The sequence below is a fragment of the Haemorhous mexicanus genome, chromosome 16, assembly GCF_027477595.1.
Source record: "Haemorhous mexicanus isolate bHaeMex1 chromosome 16, bHaeMex1.pri, whole genome shotgun sequence".
NCBI lineage: Eukaryota > Metazoa > Chordata > Aves > Passeriformes > Fringillidae > Haemorhous > Haemorhous mexicanus.
Window position 1 is genome coordinate 15620835 of NC_082356.1, and position 21725 is coordinate 15642559.

General features: G+C 48.3%; 1 pseudogene; it reads left to right on the forward strand.

Moving 5' to 3' along the window:
- The window catches only part of LOC132334705 (zinc finger protein 850-like), a 1130993-nt pseudogene that overhangs the window by 24583 nt on the left and 1084685 nt on the right, over window positions 1-21725 (forward strand).

A 21725-nucleotide genomic window follows, 5' to 3' on the forward strand; every position in this document is an offset into this window, starting at 1 on the left:
GCATATCATCATTTCTCGTGATTATGTGTTCCTGAACGCTAACATTTTGGCGACCCAGATGGGACCCTGGGAGTGCTGCTGAGTGAGTTCGCGACTCGATCACGCTCCAGCCGGCACCGAGGGATTCTCAGGGAGCCCATCGGCCGCGACCGCCTCTGCCACTCACAACGTCCCCGGGAGAGAGGTAAGGTGCTTTTATTCTGGTTTGGTTGCCTGCCAATAAGACGCAGCAAAAGCTACGCTTGGTTGGGCTAAGGAATTCCTGGTGGTCTTGCCTGGGTGCCATTCCGTAAGACAATCGCTAAAGCGTTGCTGGTCCGGCATTTGGTTTTTTTGGATGGAGAAGGTCAAAGGAATTTTGGGCAGCAATGCCTCTATTCCACAAACTTCTCCTTCAGGGTGCTTATTAGCACATTGGAAACAGGATAATTTTGGGGAAGAATTATGTAAAGCTAAGTTGATTAATTATTGTAATACATGGTGGCCAGAATATGTCTTGTAGAATGGTCAAAATTAGCCAAAATACAGCACTTTGCAATATAAAAGTATTTCACAGTTAATGTCGTTTCGTAAGAAAAAAAAAAAAAAAGAAGAAAAAAGAAAAAAACAAAAAACCCAACAATGGATGAGGTTTCGTATGTTGATTTGTTTTTCTATTTACGGGGAAAGCCAGAATGGCGGGATGAATGTAGATTAATGGTGGTTAGAGCGTCTGCAAGTGATAAGTGTGGAGTTTTGTCTAGAACATTTGGTGTTGATTAGGGAAAATTATACAGCTATTGATTTACAGGTAGCTCCAATAAGACTAAGAGAACCTAACCCCATCCCACCTGCTTCATCTGTCCCTATCCCACTGCCTGCCCCTTCCTCACCTGATCTTGAACCTGTCTCATCTAGTACACCTTTCTCTCTTTGTCCTCCTCTCCCATCGACACTTGATTCCTCTTCCTCCGAAGTTGGGCAAAGCCTGGCTGTGATAGAAAGGAGGGAGAGGGATGCAGGTGAAAAAGATGGTGGTGGTAATGAATCAGCGACCTCAGTGGCCCGCAGAACCACCCGAAGCCGGTCTGGGTTTGCCCTGGTTGTGGAGGGAAAAGACATAGGCAGACAAGAACAGACTGTGATTGCTCCCTTGTGACAAGGTGAGGGAGTGGAGGGGCCAGTGTTTGTAGAAGTGCCTTTTTTTTTTTCCTGCAGATTTGATTATTTAGAGGTGGTCAGCTGGAACTTGTAGAGAAGGTCCTGGTAAGGTGGCAAAAGTAGTAAGAACAGTTATGAAAACTCAGAATCCTGGGGGTGGCCTGGAGGGTGTATAATAGTCGCGAAAGAGAAGGTGGTGGGGGACAGCAGCAAAATCTTTGGCAGTGGTACAAGGAAAAGGGAACCCAAGTTTTGGGGGACGTGGCAGAGGTAGTCGTGGTAGAGGACCAGTTATGCAAGGGTTAAGCCTAAATCAATGTGCTTATTCCAAGCGGGAAGGGCATTGGAAACGAGAGTGCCCAGACAGATTTAACCAGGGCAATCAGTTACGGCAGGAAAATGTCACCAAGGCAATGGTGTTGGGAGAATATAGCAGCTGACTAGACATAGAATTTGTAAAATAGGTTAGGACATAATATTTCAGTAAAGGAACCAGATAGTGAATATAGATTAGTGCAGGATTTGAGAGCAATAAATAAAATAACAAAGGACATTTATCCAGTGATAACAAATCCCTACACATTGCTAACATCCGTAAAAAGAGATATATAAATGGTTTACTGTAATTGACTTAAAAGATGCCTTTTTTTGCATTCCCCTTGACAAAGAAAGTAAGAAACAGTTTGCCTTTGAGTGGGAAAACCCAGGGAACGGAAGAAAGACTCAACTCACCTGGAGACGACAAGGGACAGGAACTCGCCGACCCTATTCAGAAACCAACCGGCAAAAGAGCTGGAGATTTAGAATGAAAATGGGCAAGTACCAAGAGACCAATACCTATTGTTGCAGTATGTTAATGATCTACTAATAGCTACAGAAGAAAAAGCAACCTGAACAAAAATAACCATTGAGATTTTAAATTCACTGGGAATGGGAGGTTACAAAGTATGCAGAGAAAAGGCACAAATTGACCAACAGACTGTGATCTACCTGGGATGTGAAATTTCACAAGGGCAACGAAAACTAGGTACTAACCGTAGCCAAGCTATTTGTGCTATTCCAGAGCCCCAGAACTTACATGAGCTGCAAGTCTTCCTCGAGATGGCAGGATGGTGTCGCTTGTAGATCATGGACTATGGACTGATTGCAAAACCCCTGTATGAAGCTCAGAAGACGCAGCCATTCACCTGGGGCAAGCCACAGAAATAAGCCTTCCTAAAAACTAAAAATAAGCACTGACAACTGCTCCAGCATTAGGGTTACCTGATCTGTCTAAAGATTTTCAGCTGTTTGTACATGAAAGACTATGCCTAGCACTAGGAGTCCTGAGCCAACGTCTGGGAAGCTGGAAAAGGCCGGTGGGCTACTTTTCCACTGTGATGCTGATACAAGAAGCCAGGAAGCTTACTATGGGAAGACACATAGATGTTTATGTACCAACACGGTAACCACTGTCTTAGAACAGAAGAGAGGCCATTGGCTATCTCCAAGCAGGATGATAAAATTCCAGGTAGTCCTGACTGAGCAGGATGATGTCACATTAAAAACAACTAACTTTTTGTCCTGGTTTAGAGCAAATTTGGGAGAGAATCCCCAAAAAGGGCTTCTCCAAAAAACAAACCCACACGGCCCCTCCCCCAACCGGTTTGGGAAGATTTCCTCGGAAAGAAGTGGAAAGAACCTATTTGACAAAGCACAGCACCCCCCAGCACACAAAATGAACAATACCGGATGACACCACTATTTCACCACTCTGAAAAAGATGACAAATTCAGAAAGTCTCTCTTGGGGGTGGTCGCTGTTATCAGTCCCTCCAGCGCTGAGGCAGCTGCTGCAGCCACAAGGTGTAAACTCTCTCTCGGTGTTCCAAATCCCAGTCCGGAGCAGGTTTGGCAGGTCCAAACGGGGTGGGGGGGTTGGGGGGGGGACGGGACAGTCCAGGAAGGACTTTGGACTGTTTAACTAAATTAACTAATGAGAAGAGGGGGGAAAAAAGCAAGAGCAAGCAAAGCAGAAGCGAAGCAGAAGCAAGAGAAAAGGCAAAAAGCAGGGCAAAAAGCAAAAAAGCAGCAACATGCACTGGTGCTATCTGGATGTCCCGCCAAGTGGCTGATAAGAGGCCCAAAACAAAACCTTCACTCCGCCAGTCTTAAAGGCACAGAACACAACACCCAGCATAAACTACACACACACAAATGGGGATAACAGTCACCCTAGAATCCAGTTTTGTTCCTAGGTACCACAAGTGAAGAAGGCCCATTGGAACACGACTGTGTAGGGCTAATAGAGTACACCTATTCAGCAAGAGAAGACTTGAAAGACGTCCCGCTAGAGCAGCCAGAGTGGGAGCTATTTACAGATGGGAGCAGCTTCGTGGAAAACGGAACCAGATACGCTGGATTTGCGGTAACAACAGTCAGCACAGTAGTGGAGGCAAAAACATTACCACCAAATACATCTGCCCAGAAGGCAGAACTGGTTGCTCTAACCAGAGCACTAGAATTAAGTGAAGGGGAAAAAGTAAATATATGGACTGACTCAAAATATGCTTTTGGGGTGGTGCATGTACACGGAGCACCGTGGAAAGAAAGGGGATTATTGTCTTCTCAAGGTACGCACATTAAATACCAAGATGCAGTCCTACAATTGATAAAAGCAGTACAAAGACCTGAGCAAGTGGCAATTATACACTGTAAAGCACTCCAATCAGGAAACTCCAAAATCTGTGAAGGAAGTCAAAATGCAGACTGGGCAGCCCAACAGGTTGCTTGAGAGGTGCAAACAACAATGGCATTGATACCTTCAAAGCTCAATATATTCCAATTTAATCTTCCTCCAAAACCAAGATATTCAGTAGAAGATGAGAGACTGGCACGTTTACTAAATGCACAAAAACTCCGAAGGATGGTATTTGACTGCACAAGGACAAATAGTGGTACCCCCCTTGATAATGAGAGAAGTTCTACAAATTAAACATAACGAATGTCATTGGGGTGCAGAGGCATTGGTAAAATTGCTAAAGCAGAGTTTATTTTGGTACGGTTGTTAACAATGGCAAAATCAGTCATGTCAGAATGAATTATCTGATTGAAAACAACCCAGTGGCTAGGTGACAGGCACAGCTAAGAAGAATTCAGATAAGAATAGAGCCAGGAGACTTTTGGCAGGTAGATTTTGGAGAATTGCCAAGAACTCGAGGATACAAATACCTGTTAGTAGGAGCTGACACATTTTCTGGATGGCCAGAAGCCCTTCCCTGTCGCACAAACCAAGCAAAAGAAACAGTTAAGTGGTTACTACAGGAAGTTATTCCCAAGTTTGGGGTACCCCTAGGGGTATCATCAGATAGGGGGCCCCATTTCAAAGCTACAGTAGTAAAAGAGGCAAGTAGATTGCTGATGATAATGTGGGACCTCCACACACCGTGGAGACCTGATGGAGTTGACGGGAGACAAGCACATCCGATGATGATCAACAAGTCTCAGTTTATTGATTTAACATGCGTGCTCTTATAACAATGATAATAAGGCTCATACATATTGCAAAAATAAAGCTCATTATTGGTTCACTACAAAAGGTCAGCTCCGCCTTTGTTGCCACATACTCAGGATGCCTGTGTTTTCTCCCCCCCTAGCTAGTTCCTGCTTCTGCATCTTGTTATCGTATAACTTCTCGCTCAAGGATACTGTGGCCTTGCCCAAGGCCTTTTGCTCAAGGCCTATTGCTTTACCAGCTGTATTTTATCATGTCCCTTCTCTTCAAGCCACGTCTCCACAAAACTCTCCACCGAGACCCTAGTCAAATGGACAGGTAGAGAAGATTAGGATAAAACCTAGGAGAGAGATGTCAGTCAGTCCTTATGAGATATTGTATGGGAAACCATATGAATCTCCTGAGCCTAACCCTAATGTACACGTTACAGGAAAACAGGAAGTGTATAATTATGTTCTGTCTCTTGGGAAAACTTTAGCTCGGCTCCGGAGCATCCTCGTGTGAAATAGACCAATAACTCTCGAGAACCCAGTTCATAACATACATCCAGGAGATGAGGTGTACATTAAAAACTGGAACGAAGAACCGCTGAAAGAAAAGTGGAATGGACCCTATCAGGTACTGCTGACTATCTTTACATCAGTCAAAGTAGCTGGCGGGGACCCCTGGATTCACTATACCCGAGTGAAGAAATTCCATCCTGGATCACAGACTGTGTAAACTGTGGAACCAAGACTGCAGATAAGATGTGTTTAATTACTTTGAGAATGCTATTAGTAATTGTGCTAATGTTATGGTCATTAATGTCTTTGGGATGTGGGATGCAAAAAGATCAACTAACTACTCTTCATTCTAGAATGAAGAGAGAGGCAGAAACACAGGTGATAAAAATTTCTAATGCAGTTCGAGCTGAGAATGTAATGATTGGATAAGTCAAAGATTATGCCAAAATACAAAACACCAGTAGAAGAACTGCCTGTCTGCCAATACCAAAGGCAGCAGGAGACCCAGTAAATTGGGGAATCATAACATCAAAATTACTTGAAATACAAAAGAACAAAACAATTACATGCAAACAGGTACCCGAGTCAAGACAGGTGGTCAAGGAAACTTGATAGAAAATAGGAACATGGATAAGACCTCTGAGCCAGAAAGACTGTATTCTAAGTGATGGCATACTAGAAACCCCTATGGGACAGTTGGGAGGCATCACACAATGGCAATGCTATTTGCCACACTATAAAAAGATCATAGAAAATGTTACAGAAACCACTCTGTGAGGCCGAGGATCAGAAAGATCAGCTAGAGCCTTGAGACAGTGTGTGGTCTGTGAGTACACTTCAAAAATTCCAATATATGGCAAACACCCCTTGGTGTATTAAGTGGGAAGGCCCCGAGAATGAAACAGATCCAGCAGTAACATACACTGACACAAGTAGCAGAACGTGGGCAAACAAAGTAAGTTGGTGGGTGTGCAATAAAACTTATGACTGCATTTCTGGTGATGCAGAGATAAAACAGATGCCACCCCTGGCAATAGCCCTACAGATTAGTTGTGCTTGCAGAGGGATCAAACATAAACAAGGAAAAATGAATCATAAAGTGATTATAAGATGTACCAGGAGTACAATTAAAAGTCCAGGACAATTTGTATGGGCAACAAGCGATGGTACCTGGACAACACATCTGCCTGTAGATGAGAAAGTAAAAGAAATTACTTTGGGCCTCCCAACCTTATGTCCAATTTGGAAAAAGTCCCCATTTAATGGAAAACATGAACTTCTGCAGATAAGAGCAAGACGAGAAGTTCTAGACAACAAAAATCCAGATGACACTTGGCAAGAACCCTCTAGTAGAGTGAAACTTGGGTGGGCCCTAGAGTCTTTGTTTGGTCCTATAGCAAACTATCCGAGTAGAGAGATGCTGTACAAACTGACTGGTCAAGTAGATAGATTAGCAAGAGTCACCCGGGAAAGATTTAGAGAATTAAATGTACAATTACAAGCCACCACAAAAATGACTTTGCAAAATCGATTAGCCTTGGATTTGTTACTCCTGAAGGAGCATGGAGTATGTGGATTTTTAAAGGGACAAGTTGATCATTGCTGCGTTCACATCCCAAATGTAACTGCAGATGTAGAGTATGACATCAATCAGTTGAAACAAACAGAGCATAAAGCACAAGAAGAGCAAAAGGATTTGACTACAAGCTGGTTAGGAAAAATCTTTAAAGGGTTAGGGTGGAATGTGAGTTCATGGATTAAATCTATCATTGAGAGTGTGATAATCTTACTAATTGTATTCTTAGTAATTTGGTTAGTTTACAGCATCTTAAGGAGAGAAATACAGAAGAAAATGTCCTGGAATCAGAAAATAATAAAGGCACTGACACAAGATCCACGCCCACTATCTTCTGGCTCTCCAGCCCGTGATAGCATCCACGACAACTTTTACATCAACCCTGGATTTGAAGAACATCAAGCATAAATTGAGAAGTAAAGGACTATATCAAGTGAAAACATCTACACCTATAGTGAAGTGAAAATGCTTTCAAAGGGGGGATAATGATAGTAGGGCCTTGGAAAAATGTTGACATAAAACTCTGAAATGTTAAGCCTTGTGTTTTACCTCTGTAAGTAGTATAATTACTAGATGTGATGATTGTTTAGTAATTAAAATAATTATTGTATAATCATAAGAAGAACAATGAGAAACTGTATGTGCGTAATCTAAGGTGGCTATGCTTGGCTGAAATCTATGTATACTATAAAACAATGTAAGTTTATTAATCAACATGAAAGTTATATAAGAGTAGACTATAAAAACATGTTCATCCCAAACTTATGTCGGAGTAAGATCTGGGTTTGTACCCCTACACCCAGAGCTCATCAATAAAAGCACCTGCATATAATCATTTCTCGTGATTATGTGTTCCTGAACGCTAACACTTTGACATCCCAGCAGCATCTGACATGTCCACCATCCCCATGGGATTGCCATTCAGGAGGGATTTTAGACAAAGGCATAAGACGGGGTGGTATAAAAAATAAAAATACACCTAAGATGCTGAGGAAGAAAACATTTCAACTTCTGAAAGCTCAAAGCATGAAGCAATTCAAGAGAGATGCATTGGAATGACCAGTGAACTGCTGCAGGAGAAAATCTGGGAGCAACGGGAAGGACATGGACGCAGCTGTTGTAAATGAAGAGATGTCCTTGGACATGGCCATTTAACCAGGGGAGCTGAAAACACCTGAAGGAAGAAGGGAATGAAATATGACACTGAATGTTGGTGGCAAAGGTAGAGGGGAAGATCAATATTTCTTCTCCTGCCATCAGTAGAAGAAAACAGTAGATCCAGGAAATTTTTGTTCCTGGTGGGAAAACTTTGCCATTTCTTCAAAGTACTCAAGTGGCCCAGATAATAAAGATTTGGTTTTAGATGATGAAACTAACAGGTATTAAAACCTGTGCCCCTTTGCAGGCAGACATCACTTGTGTGCCCAAGAACAGGCAGTTCTCCTTGTAGGGCCCCAGAACCCTCAGGCGCCAGGCTGAGACTGGCATCTTGCAAGTTGATGTGTCTGCTGGAATTCCATCCCCTCCTATTCCACAGTAGCCCTGCATTTCCCTCCTCCAGCCTTGGTCTCCAGCACAGCCATGGAGGCTCTTGGGGCTCTGGACTGTTCCTGCAGCCCCCAAGGGTAGCTGAGCTCTGCCTTTGGCACACTCAGCCCTGCCCAGTGCAGGCCATGCTCAGCAATTGTTTGTGTGTGCCTGGCCTTGCTGTCAGCCCTGGCAGCAGCTGTGGTGCCCCTTTGTGGCCCTGTGCTGGCCCAGCCATGGTGGCACAGCTCCTGTGCAGGCCTAGCCCAGGCCAGGAGCATTGAAGCTGGGAATGGCCCCTGTGCTGTGGTGGCCACAGCAGCCTTGGGGCTCTGTGCCCCATGGCCTCCCTGCTGGGCAGCCTCTGCCAGCTCTTGCAGTGCCCAGGGCACCTGTGGGCCTGCACAGACAGCCCTGCCCTGGGCTCTGACAGCCTCTGGGCCAGGAGAGAGGCCAGCCAGGGCTGGCCATGGCCAGGAACAGGCCCTGTGCCTGGCAGGAGTATGGAGCTGGGCCACAGCAAAACTCAGCCCAGGGCAAAGCTGGCCTCAGCAGCTGCCCAGGGCTGCCAAGGGCTAGGGACAGAGACTGGCAGTGACAAATGTCCTGGGCGTCTGTCCCTGCTCTGTCCGTGCCATCCAGGGCACAGAGCAGCCTCCTCCCCAGCCCAGCCAGCTCTGGCCCCACAGCTCTGCTCAGGGCAGGCTGCTCTGGGCATTGGCCCCACGGCCTCAGGCCCTGGCAAGGGCACAGCAGCAGCTGTAGCTCCCAAGGGACTCAGCCCCAGCCATGCGGAAGGTGCTTGGCCAAGGCAAAAGGAGGCTCCCTGGGTGCCCTGCTCCCCTCTGGCTGAGGTGCTGGGAGCTCTGCAGCCCCTCCAGCCATCCCATCTGCCCAGGGTGGTTCAAGAGCCTCGGCCTTGGGGCTCTCAAGAGCTGCTCCTGCTCCAGGCCCAGGGCCCATCCCAAAGCTGGGGCAGCCACAGAGTTGTGCCCATTTCTGTTCATTGCTGCTCTGATGGGGATGAATCCTCAGCCACTTGGAGGTTGCTGATGAATTTTACTACTCCACAGGCCTCCTCTTCCTTGGGCTCTTCAGTTCAGAAATGCAGTGAAAAAAGCTCATTAACATTTGTTCAAAGCACTCAAACAAGACAAGCCCTTGGGAATAATTCAAGTTTTCAAGCTTTCTGTGGTTAATCACACAGATTTCACAAGTGTATTCAATGTGAATCTACTGTATTGAAAACAATGAAGAGAGAATTGTTGTGTCCTATTCAGTTGTCTTTCCCTGTTCATAGATTGAGATCAGCAATGTCCAATTGATATTGACCCCCAGCACCTCGGAATGCAGCCTGAATTGATATGAAAATCAAGACCCTTCATGACTGACAATCAATCAGACTTTGTCCCTACTCCCACCCAACCATTTCCTTCATCCAAGTCCTGGCAGTCAGAGCAGTTGAGGAATGGAATCACATCCAGGGCTGTCCCCAGAGCTCAGGATTGGGGCCTGGTCATTTAAATCTCTTTAAATCTCGGATCTGGACAAGGGGATAGAGGGCAGCCTCAGTCAGTTCCCAGGTGACACCAAGCTGGGTGGCAGCGTGGCTGTGCTGGAGGGCTCTAACAAATCTTCTACACTGGAATTAGGAAGGGCAGACTTTGGCCTAGCTGGGATTTCGATTTGGGGAGTACCAAAATCAGGTACTGATTTTTTTTTTTTTAAGGGAAACATTTTAAAAAAAAAAAAAAAAATTTTTTTTTAAGGGCTTTTTTTTAAGCCCTTAAAATGGAAGAGGTTCAGGAAGGATGAACCCATTTCAAGAAAGTAATCTTAAGGAGGAAGGAGCAGCCTATCCCAGTGGGCCAAAAGATGGGCTGGGTGAGGAAAATTACTGTCCTGGCTGCCCATGCAACTCTTTTGTGGGGACTCAGAGGAAAAAAGGCCTGGCAACTCATGAAGTGTTTAAGGATGTCATTAGGCTATGCAGAAAGAAAATGAGAGAGATGAAAGCTCAATTGGAACTTAGCCTGCAACTTCTGAAAAAAAAAATCCAAACATTTTTATAAAAAAATTTCTAGCAAGAGAAGGGAGAAGGAGAATCTCTATTCTTTATTGGATGCAGTGGAGAATATAACTAAAGATAAAGGGGTCCCAAGCTCAGCTCCTATGCAGAGTACTAAAGTAACTAAAGATAAAGAAAAGGCAAACCTACTTTACACCTTGTTTGTCTTAATTTTTAACAAGAAGACAGCTTGTCCTCAGGACAAGTGTTCTCCTGAGCTGGTAGATGGGCACAGGGAACAGAACAGCCCCCTGTAATCCAGGAGGAAGGACTTGGTGACCTGCAGAGCCACTCCAATGCTCACGGGTGTATGGGATCCAACCTAGGAGCATGAGGGAGCTGGTGGATGAGCTCCCCAAGCTGCGCTCCATCATTTATCATCAGTCCTGGCTCAGTGGGAAGGTCCCAGGGGACTGGAGGTGCCAATGTGACCCCATCCCCAAGAGGAGCTGGAGGAAGGAGCTGGGGAAGTCCAGGCCTGTCAGCCTGACCTCGGTGCCTGGCAGGGTGATGGAACAGATCACCTTGAGTGCCATCACAGGGCACCTGCAGGATGGCCGAGGGATCAGAGCCAGCCAGCGTGGATATCAATGTTTGCATTGATGATCTGGGATGAGAGGATTGAGTCCACCATCATCAAATTTGCAGATGACACCAAACTGGGTGCGAGTAGGATCTGCTGGAGGGTAGGAGGGCTCTGCACAGGGACCTGGACAGGCTGGATCCAGGGGCCAAATCCAGCCAGGTGAGGTTTAACAAGACCAAGTGCCACTGCACAGAACCAAGAGGCAAGTGTTACTCTCTGGGGCCTCGTGGAACAACAAAGACCACTGTGACATGGGGGCACTTTGTATAACCAAGAGGCCATTGGGACAGTGCAGGTACTTGTTGAATGAAGGAAACAATTTTGATCATGGGGTGCCCCTTAGGACCAAGAAGCCATTGTGACACTGTGGAACCAAGGAGAGCATCATTGCACTGTGAGAGCTCCTGAAACCAAGGATATACTGCGACACTGCAGGGCCTTGGGGGACCAAGGCACCATTGTGACACTGCAGGGCGGAAGGATCCAAGGCACTTTGTGGCACCCAGGGGTCCCATGGTCTCGAGGGTCCAGGTCGCCGAGCCCCTGAGATGTGTGAAAAGTCTATTTTCCAGTACTTGAAGAATGAGTCGGAGTTCTTCAGTTCTCGGACTCAAGGTTGTTTATTGCGTCTTATCTATAAAAATGTTTCTCCTGCCCTGCTGAGGTCCATCCAGCAGGACAGTTCCAGGCACACTGCCTGCCCCCAAGGTGGTGTTATCTCTTTATACTAAAAACTACATATACAATGTTTACAATTACTTTTCAATACCTATCACCTATATTAGACAGTGAGCTTCTACTCTAAACCAATCTAAAAGTGCCAACATCAGAGCAGAAAATGGAGGCAAAAAAGAAGAAGGAGAAAGGCTGGGCATGCCCAGATCCCTCCATCTTGCCCCCAAAACCCCAACTCCAAAAACCCCCAAAACCTATTTTTTCACCCTGTGATAATTTCACTATTATGCTACTTAAACTGCTGTGGCTTGCTGGTCTCCATACAAGGCTGGTAATTTGGTCCATGGGTCATAATCAAGCCCACAGGTGTTCTGGGCTCTGCCGCCAGGGTTTCTGAGACCCCCGGCAAGGGTTCTGGCCGTTCTGGACATCCAGAGGGATGTTTTGAGTCTTGAAAGAACATGAGCCCAGCCCAGGGAGCTCCCAGAGAGTCCTGGAGATTCTTTCTCTGCATTCAGTCAGGCTTGCATTCCCCAGCAAGTCCCCAACAAAACCTCCTGTTTTCTTCGGTTAGAACGGGCACAATGAAAACCTCAGCCATGGCACAACTCCCCAGGCCACAAGGAAAAGAAAGGAGAAGTTGTCAAGTAATCCAAACATTTGTCTTGCTTTGCTGCAGAAGTCCTGCTGCACTCATGGTGTGGAAAGCCAAGAGAAGCTGCAGTTGGGGACACATCTTGTGACAGAAGCTGCACCTCATTCTCCAGGAAAGGTTCTTGAAAAGGGCAGACAGCACTGTGGAGAAGATTCCTGGAAAAGTGAAACAGCCTTCCAGAAGTGACATGAAAATGGAAAGGAACAATCTGAGATGTTTTCCTCTATTTATTTCTATGCTCCCCTTTTCTATGTTGCATTACTTCTCCATGCCATGAATTCCAAATGCATCTCACCTCTCAGATCAATGACTTAGCGAGTTTTAGACACTCTAAAATACCATGAGCTTGTTTGCCTTGTCCTGGTTTTGTGGGAAAGCAATGTTGGAGCCATTAGTGCAGCGCTTGGGTCAGGCAGGAATCCTGCAGGCAGGGAAATGTGCCCTGCCAGTGTCTGAGCCTCAGCAGGGACAATGCACAGCAGTAAGTGAGGGGATTTCCCTGCCCCTGTGCAGGAGTCAGGACTCTGGATCTGCGCTAAACATGGCGAAGTTCCCATGTTTAGACAGACTCAGGGCTGCCCTGAGGGCAGCAAACAGGAGAGCTCCCTCGGCTCAGAGAGGCCCAGGCAGAGGAGGGGATCTTGTCCCTCCTCGAGGCCCTTTAAGGATCTCCAGGCCCCATTGAAGTGGAGGTTTTCTCTCTTTAGGGTTTTTTGGGGGGGGGATCCCATCACTTCAAGAATATTTTTTCCTCCCCATTTTAGGGTGTTTTTGAGGCCACAGCCACACCCTTTCAAGGGGGGATCATGATGGCTTTAAGTGACATGTCTATGAGGCCCCCGCTCCAAGCCTCTATAGGGGATGTTTTGCCTCGCAGGGTGGATTTTTGGAGTTCTCTCTACCATCCCGGCGATCGGGGCCCTCACTTTGGTCAGGTCCCACTGTAAGTATCTTGAAAGGTAAACGATACTCCCGTTGATTCCGACAGTGGAGCCCAGGGCAGGGCTGTCTGTGCAGGCCCACAGGTGCCACGGGCTCTGCAGGAGCTGGCAGAGGCTGCCCAGCAGGGAGGCCATGGGGCACAGAGCCCCAAGGCTGCTGTGGCCACCACAGCACAGGGCCCATTCCCAGCTTCAATGCTCCTGGCCTGGGCTAGGCCTGCACAGGAGCTGTGCCACCATGGCTGGGCCAGCACAGGGCCACAAAGGGGCACCACAGCTGCTGCCAGGGCTGACAGCAAGGCCAGGCACACACAAACAATTGCTGAGCATGGCCTGTGCCGGGCAGGGCTGAGTGTGCCAAAGGCAGAGCTCAGCTACCCTTGGGGGCTGCAGGAACACTCCAGAGCCCCAAGAGACTCCATGGCTGTGCTGGAGACCAAGGCTGGAGGAGGGAAATGCAGGGCTGTTGTGGAAAATGGAGGGGATGGAACTCCAGCAGACACATCAGCTTGCAAGATGCTCTGCTCTCACTCAGCTCCTCTCCGAGAGATCCAGTCCCAGCTGGGCACCTGAGGGTTCTGGGGCCCTACAAGGAGAGCTGCCTGTTCATGGGCACACAAGTGATGTCTGCCTGCAAAGGGGCACAGGTTTTAATACCTGTTAGTTTCATCATCTAAAACCAAATCTTTATTATCTGGGCCACTTGAGTACTTTGAAGAAATGGCAAAGTTTTCCCACCAGGAACAAAAATTTCCTGGATCTACTGTTTTCTTCTACTGATGGCAGGAGAAGAAATATTGATCTTCCCCTCTACCTTTGCCACCAACATTCAGTGTAATATTTCATTCCCTTCTTCCTTCAGGTGTTTTCAGCTCCCCTGGTTAAATGGCCATGTCCAAGGACATCTCTTCATTTACAACAGCTGCGTCCATGTCCTTCCCGTTGCTCCCAGATTTTCTCCTGCAGCAGTTCACTGGTCATTCCAATGCATCTCTCTTGAATTGCTTCATGCTTTGAGCTTTCAGAAGTTTAAATATCTCCTTCCTCAGCATCTTAGGTGCATTTTTATCGTTTAAATCAACTTGTCTTATGCCTTTGTCTAAAATCCCTCCTGAATGGCAATCCCATGGGGATGGTGGACATGTCAGATGCTGCTGGAATGTCAAAGGAGCTATGGGTAGGGTTTTGATGTCTATTAAATTTTATCATTTTCACATTTCTTATGTTGGCCAACAAGAAAAGCTTTTCTGTGCCTCTGAGTCTCAGCAGTTCCTGGTCCCTCAAAAGACACAAACCTGATGAGTTGTGGTTCCCACTCCAGTGGCTGCACTTGGACCTCTCTCCAAAGCCAGAGCAGAGCTGCCTTGTCCCAGAAAGTCCCTGGCACTGGAGGGATGAAGGAAACAGGACAGGCTGTGGGGATCAGGGGTGGGGCAGAGCCAGGGAGAAGAATGACTTTTGCATTTGATGGAGCTGTTCCTTCCCTAGGCTTTGTTGGCTGACAATAAATGAACATCCCTCTGTGTCTCAGGCAGCTCCTTCTGCAGGGTAAGCAGGTGGGAGTTGGAGCCAAGGAGCTGAAACCTGCAGGTCCAGCCTGGGTGGAGGGAGCTCAGATTTGCACAAAGGCTGCTCTGGGTGCCAGGGTTTGGATGGGGGAGATTGAAGGGAGAGGTTTGGGACAGAGTCTGAATGATTGTCAGCCATGCAGGGTCTTGATTTTCATATTCAAACGGCATGAGGAGATACTTGGATTCAGTGTCAATTGGAGATTGCACATATCCATGTATTAATAGAAAGAAAAACCTAAGCAGGGACTAAAAATGTTTTCTCACTCTCATTTTAAATATGATCAATTCAGAATGAATACACTTCCAGCCTTTGGAGAAGGAAAATTCAGCAGCAGCCTCCAAGTTGCTGAGGATGTCAGCAGCCCCCACTGAGGCCATCCCTGCCCAGAGACTGTGGCGGAATGGGCAGACAAGGAGAGCATCCCTGGGGCTGGGCAAGCAGAACTCAGAGACACTAGCAGCTCCAGGTGGGAAATGGAGTGTGGAATGTGGTTGTGAAAGACCTGCCTGGGCTTTGCCAAGCAGGACAGAGAAGCCCTGACTCCCATCCCCCAGACAATTCTCTCAACAAGACGTTTATAAGGAATTTCAATTATTTGTGTCCTCTGAGTTGGATATACTGCAGAAATAACAACAAGAGATTCTCAGGAGCTCAAAACAACCAAACAGCCTTTACTGGCAACTTTGGAAAATCAGAGAAACTTTGGGAAAAGGTTTAATATGACAGTCAATCAACAAAAAACACTTCTCAAAGCATTACCTTGGCCCAGTCAACTTCAGTAACTCGAAGCCTATTCAATGTATTAGTTGAAATTTGCAAGGAGACAGAAATAGAAGAAGACACAGAAAGAGAGAAAGACAAATTAGATACAGAGGAGCACCCACCCCTGGATTCCATTGTTGTTAAGATGGAAATTCCAAGAGGAGGTAGGGTCAAGATATGTGCTTGCCCTGTGGTCAGCCTTGTGGTCACACTTGGTCTTCCGGGGCCCTTCCCCTGGCTGGGACTTGGGGTCATTTGGCCACTCAGGAGCTGGGCTGGGGTCTTCAAAAGTGGGTGTGAGGCATTGCCTGGGGTGTGCCAGGGACTGGCAGACACTGCTGGGCTGAGATGGAGGCTCTGGGGGGATTGGGGTTCAGGGGCAGAGCAGTGCTGGGGTCACAGGGCAGGGCAAGGCTGGACCTGCCCCTTCCTCCCCAACATGTGAAATATTTCAAGCTAACAATCTCCTCCAGTCTGTCACAACAGGCAATGTTGGAGTTGAAACTCAAATTTGGCCATGGGTGCCTGGACAAGAAGAACAGTTCCTTTCCATAGGAAGTAAAGCACGGAGCCTTCTGCAGGATTTTGGGAACAAATGAGAGGTGACCCTTGTGAAACCACTGCCAGAAAGACTTGTCCTGGCACTATTGCTATGGGAACAATCCTTGGATATAAGGAAATTTGGTGGTGGAATCCCAGTTCTGTTCATGGGTGCCTGGAGGAGAAGGACAGTTCTTTTCCATAGGAAGGAAAGCACAGAGCCCCAGTGTTTCAACAGCAGATGAGAAGAGACCCTCAACATGCCAAGGTCAGCTGGACCAGTCAGGTGGCCCACGGGAGGCCAAACCAGCCAGACCTGTTCCGTGTTCCCTTGGTTTTATGGGGCCCTGAGGTGCCACAAGCTGCCTTGGTTCCATGGGCTCCCACAGTCTCACAACAGCCCCCAGGTTCCTTAAGACCCTGCAGTGTCACAATGTTCCCAACGATTCCATGAGGTCTTGCAGTGTCACAATGGTCTCAGTGGTTCCACAGGTCCCACAATGTAATGTGACTCCTCTGTTTGTGAGCCCTGCAATGTCACAATGGACCTTTGGACCATGGGGGTTTGTGGTGTCACAATGGTCTCCTTTGGCTCCACAGTGTCACAATGGACCATTGATTACAGGCAGCCTCTCTGTGTCACCCTGGAGCATTGGTTCCATGAAGCCCTGCAGTGTCACAATGGTCCCCCTTCGTTCCTTAGTGTCACAATGGACCTCTGATGACAGACGGCCCTGAGGTGTCAAAATGGCCCCTTGGTTCCATGCAGCCTTGCAGTGTCACAAAGGCCTCTTGATTTCTCGAGGCCCCACAGTGTCACAATGGTCCCCCTTCGTTCCTTAGTGTCACAATGGACCTCTGATGACAGACGGCCCTGAGGTGTCAAAATGGCCCCTTGGTTCCATGCAGCCTTGCAGTGTCACAAAGGCCTCTTGATTTCTCGAGGCCCCACAGTGTCACAATGGTCTCCTTGGTTCCATGGTGGCCCACAGTGTCACAATGGGCCACCATGTGAGGCCCTTATTCCTTGGGGCCTTGTAGTGTCACAGTGGTCTCCATGATTGCATGTGTCCCCTCAGTGTCACAACAATCCCCTGGTTCCATGAGGCTGTGAAGTGTCTTTATGGTCTTTCCATGGTTCCAAGGTTCCATAAGGCCTTGCAATGTCACAATGGACCTTTAGTTCCATGGAGTCTCACAGTGTCACAATGGCCCATTGGTTCCATGACACCCCTAAGTGCCATAATGGTCTCCACAGTTTCATGAAGCCCCACAGTATCACAACAGACCCTTGGTTTGATGGGGCCTCTCAGTGTCACAGTGATCCCCACATTCCATGGAGTCACACAGCATCAATACAGTCCCCTTGGTTCCATGAGGCCCAGCAATTTCGCAGTGGTCTCTATGATTCCATGCGTCCCCAGAGTGTCACAATGGTCCCTTGGTGTCACAAGGCCCCACAGTGTCACAATGGTCCCTACATTCCATGGGGCCCTGTGCTGGTGCATTCCCGCCTCCCCTTCTCAGGCCGCCCTGCCAGCTGAGAAATGCTCTGTGGGCCTTGGCCTTGGCCAACAGCCCCTGGGCTCAGCTCCTCTGCAGCTCATCACAAACACAATCTGCTTCAGGCACTGCTGCTGCCCAACCAGCTCCTGGTTTCTTTAGGAGCAGCCCTGGGAGCTGTTTCTGTTCCCTCCGTGGCACAACATCCCTGTTCTCACACTGCCAAAGAAAGCTGCTGATGCCAAGTGCGGCCAGGATGAACCATTGCTGTGACTGAAGCCCCTCTCTTGGGGCCCTACAAACAGCGCTCCAAAAGGAGCCCCTTGGAGCTCTCCTGGGCCAGCCACCTCCCTCTGAGTGGGGCCTCTCCCAGCCGGGAACTCTCCCGTTTGCTGCACTCGGGGGATCCCCAAACAACGACAGAGCCTGGGCTGATCCCCCCCACTCCTCCAGCCTCAGCCCTTTGTCCGCCGGGGAGATGCCAAATCATCCTCAGGGGGCATTTCCCTGCCCTCAGGGGAATTTCTAACAGGTGCCTTGCACTGATTCTTGGTGTCTGTGTGCACACAGGAGTGCCTGTGCTCAGGGAAATGTGGCAGAAATGCTGCTCTCTGAGGGGTTTGAGTGCCTTGGATAGTTGAGCCAGTCAGGCCTGTAAGTAAGGGTGAGTCACAAGCTGTAAGCTAAGTTAAATGCTGCAAAGAATTGTTCTTTTTCTAAGCTGTGAAGTTTAATATAAGCTAAGTTGAATATTGTGAAGTGTTCTTCCACTGTGAAATCATTAAGTCCTTGGTTATAAGTAAGGTTAAATACTGTTAAGTGCTGTTCTTTTGCTAAATGCTGAAGTCTAAGGTATCAGTCAAGTCCTGTTAAGTTTGAGCACAGTTTACCTTTTGGGGCCATATTCCTTTTATCCTCGCCCTCACTGTCCTTTCAGAACACACACAGGCACACAAACACAGATAGTTCTTGGTTCATTTCTGGCTTCATTGCCTGGATGTTTTTGGGTTTTGTGGTTGCTTTGTCCTTGGTGTGCCTGAAGTGTCCAGTCAGGAGCAGAGTGACTCTTGCCAAGGAACTCTATGGTGCTGTTGCTTAATATTAAATCTGTTTTTTGCAGATCCCTTGCTGGAGATTTTTAAGCGCTCTCAGCCCCTCATTCGTAACAGGGTGAAGGAACCCTGGCCCAGGCTCTTACCCTGGGGGGACACGGGGACATTGCTGGGGGATCCCTGTCCCCATGTCCCACCCCCTATGGCCTTGGCCCCCTGTCCCCATGCCAGGCTCTGGGATCAATCTTGTGGAACATCCTCTGGGGGTGGCTGCGGTGCAGGGGGCGGGGAGACCCGGGGGGACAGGAGACCCTGCTGACCATAAGCAGCGTAGGACTGCTCTGGGGGGAACTGTGATGGGGGCCAGGGCAGAGTCACCTCCCCAATGACCTCACACAGCCCCTCTAATGTCACACAGCCCCTGTGATGTCACACAGCCTCCTGCGATGTCACAGCCCACACTGGGATGTCACAAAGCCCTCTCGTGATATCACACAGTCCCCTGTCATGTCACACAGCCACCTTCGATGTCACACAGCCTCCTGTGATTTCACAGCCCACTCTGGGAGGCCACAAATCCCCCTTGTGTTGTCACAGAGCCAATGCTGGGATGTAGCAGGCACAGGGCCGGCTACGGCTCCGTGGAGGGATGTTTAGAGATAGGTATTTGCTGAGTCATAGGAATTGAACCAGGAGTCCTCACTCTGGTCCTCCAGGCCTGCTTATCTCTCTGTGACCACATAGGCTAGTTTCCCTAACCCTTACAATTGGTCAATTTTCAATCCTCCCTAACCCTATAAAAGAGGCTGTCTTTGCCCATTTCTTTGGAAGAGAAGCCTCAAGACCCTTCCTGAGACCCTCAGACTAAACCATTGTGGAACTCTTGGCTGCCTTCTCCTCTCTCTTTTCGTCTGCCTTCCAGAAGCCACAGCCAGCCACAGCCCCTACGAGCAAGCTAAGAGCTGAAATCATAAAAGAGCTGATTTTCACTAAGAGCTGACAATCACTAAGCTTGCTAGGGGCCACGGCTGAGCTGCAGTTTGGCCTAGGGCACCCCAGCCTCCAGAGGGCTGAGGTATCCGGCCTTGAGACTGCTTGCCTGGGGCACTTTCCCTACGAGGGACCAGCTATCTGGCTAAGAAGCTAGCCCCTGTGGTTTCATTTTATTTTACACTGGGATATCACTCTGTGATGTCATTCAGCTGCACTGTGATGTATGCAGAGGATACTTTGTGATGTCACAAAGTCACCCCGTGATGTCACTGTCTGTTCTGTGATGTCACAGCCTGTTCTGTGATTTTACTCAGACACGCAGTGATGCCACAACCCACTCTCTGATGTCACAGAGCCACCCTCCATGATGGTAGAGTCTGCAGTATGTCCTCAAACTCTGTGATGTCATAACCACCTCTGTGATGTCACAACCCCCTCAGTGATGTCACACAACCCTCTCTGTGATGTCATACTGCCACTCTGGAATGTCACTGCACACACTTTGATCTCCCAGCCTGCTCTCTGAAGTCATACAGCCATGCCATGATGTCACAGCTTGCTCTGTGATGTCACAGAGACCCCTCTATGATGCTCTTGCTGCTCAATGACCTCACACAATAAACTCTGTGATGTCATAGCCCAATCTGTGACCTCACACAACAAACTCTGTGCTGTCACACAGACCCTTGCTGACATCACAGCTGCTCTGTGCCTCTATGACACAGCCACAGAGGTGCCGCTGTGACACAGCCCCCTCTGGGACATCCCACAGCCCCTGGCAGTGCTGAGCCCCTGTGAGCTCTGTCTGTGCCCTGCTGGTGTCCCTGAGGTGCCCTGGTCGTGCCCCAGCCCTGCTGGGCTGTGCACAGGAGCTGCTCCTGGCCAGAGCTGTCTCTCTGCAGCGCTGCCCTTGCCAGGAGCTGCCTCTGGGCCAGAAGCCTGGCCCAGCTCAGCAGCACAGACACAGCACAAGGACTTGAATGACCCTCTGGGGCTTTTTATGCTGTTTGCATCTGACTCATCAGTCCCTCAGAGTGTGCTCAAAACCTTCTCAAAAACTAAAAGTCAGATTAAAACACAGAAGTTTTTTTAAAGGGTACATGGGTCCGATTGAAAGACAGCACTGAGAAAGTGTCCCCAGGTTGCAGGTAGGGCGGAACACTGGTGGCAGTGATGAGAGGTGGGGACATCTGTTGGGGAAGATGAAACAGGAAAGCCTTATAAATATGACTGTCTGGCAAAAGATTCTGAGAATGTAGAAACTATAAGCGAGATTGAAATGAAAGCAAGCTTTGAGATACCTTCATTACTGAACAACTGGAAAACAATGGTGTGGCTGGCTGAAGGTAATCCCCTTTTGATGAAACAATACCCTCTGATTGCAGACAGGTGCAAGGGTCAGAGCAGACCCTGCTAGTTTAGCAGAAGGGGCCCAAAGAGTAGTTTTTAGGGTTTAAAATGTAACAGAGTATGGTAATTATTCTTATAGGCGGTGTGTAAATATTATAATATTTGTATCTTGTATTAGATTGGTTAGTGAGGATTAGAATATTCAACACAGAAGATTTATTGTATTATAATGGGAACCTCGCTCTCTCATCCTCTTTACCATGATCCTGCCTTCTCTCTCTTTACTACTGTCTTTACTTCTCTCAGGCCTGCTCTGAGCTGCAGCTGGCAGCTCCAAGCAGGGCCCCTGCACCCACGCCCGTTGCAATGAACCGCAAGTTCCACGACCTGGCTTCAGACATCTCTTGTATCCATCCGTCCTGACCGTCCTATCCCCCGCCACTCCTACAGACAACGAAGAGAAGGGTGTCTCTGATGCTGAGCAAACCTACACCTCTGTCCCTGCAGGCTGTCGTCATCCCCCTCTGTCCCACCTGGCTGGCCCCTTCCTCTGCTGACAGCTCTGCCTCCTGCCTGCCTACGCCTGGCCACACAAAGCCTTGGGCTGCTCCAGGCTTCTGCTGGGGAGCATCTTGCACCACAGCCCTGCCCTGGGAGGGAAATTCCTTTCTGCTGGTGCCCAGTCTGGGCCTCCCCAGCTGCCCTTGCTGCCATTATTTCCTTCTCATGCCTATATCCTCTATGAAGAAAAGCTCCAGCCTCTCTGAAACCACCCTTCAGCCCCTCCCAG